Raw genomic sequence first — 1266 nt, forward strand, 5'->3', positions numbered from 1 at the left:
TTCCTCCCATAGTTCGATAAACCTTGGGTGATCCACTTAAGGGAAACTTGTTGCTGTTCTACAAACCTCTGCTCTTGGAGGCCCAACACTGTCTACAAGAATAGAAGCACCCGTAGACATCATCCCACAGAACATGTTACGGTACCTTTGCGGTACCTTGAGCGGTAGTACCGCTTGAGAGCGGTAGTACCGCCCCGGTACCGCTTAAGTACCGTAACATAAGTTACGGCAGTACCGCTTCGGTACCGCTGCGGTACCGCGTGGGATCCAGTAAGGTTTGGAGCCCATTGCGGTACCTCAAGCGGTACCGCGAGCGGTAGTACCGCCTTGTGTCCACGTGGACAAGTTCTGTGGGGATTTCGAATCCGAGCGGTAGTACCGCTTACCAAAGCGGTAGTACCGCTCGGGCGTGGATCTGACCGTTTTTCAGCCCCAACAGCTATATTTCTGGGTCCCCTATATATACTTCTCTTCCACCTCCGGCCAAACTACTTCTTCCCCTCCATTCTCTCTCCTCCATTGTTGACCTTGAGTTGTTTCTTCCTCCTCTTGATCCCCCCACTATTTCTTGCATATTTTTGGGGGAAAGGAGAGAGGAGATCTAGATCTAGAGCTTCACCAATTGAATCCCTCTCCAAGTGAGGGGATCTTGCTAGATCTAGATCTTGGAGTTGCTTGGTGTTTCTCCTCATATTTGTTCTTCCTCCCTTATTCCCCCAATAGCTTTTGTAGCTTTGTTGGAATTTGGGAGAGAAGAACTTGGGCATCTTAGTGGTGTTCTTAGCCATTGCATTAGGTGCATCGGTTTGGGTTCTCTCCGGGGTTTCGATCTCGTAGAGGGTATGTTACCTTAATGGTGTTGTTGCCTTAGTGGCCTTGTTGCCTTAGTGGTGTTCTTGCCTTAGTGGCCTTATCGTCTTTGTGGCGTGGTGGCCTTTGTGGCGTTGTTGCCTTTGTGGTGTTGTATCCTTTGTGGCCTTGTAGCTGGCCTTATCGTCTTTGTGGCGTAGTGGCCTTTGTGGCGTGGTGGCCTTTTGTGGAGTGTGTTAGCCTTTGTGGTTTTGGAGCCTCTTGTGGCGCGTTGGTGTCTTGGTGGCTTTGTTGCCGGTGTGGCGTGTTGTAGCCTCTTGTGGCCTTGTACTTGAGAGCCTCCGTGTTGTGGAGTTGCCTCAAGCTTGATACTTGGGAGTTTGCCCAAGCTTGTACGGGTTCGGTGACCACCCTCAAGGGTCCCTTAGTGGATCGAGGCTTTCCTCCTTGGAGGAT

The sequence above is a fragment of the Lolium rigidum genome, chromosome 3, assembly GCF_022539505.1.
Source record: "Lolium rigidum isolate FL_2022 chromosome 3, APGP_CSIRO_Lrig_0.1, whole genome shotgun sequence".
Lineage (NCBI taxonomy): Eukaryota > Viridiplantae > Streptophyta > Magnoliopsida > Poales > Poaceae > Lolium > Lolium rigidum.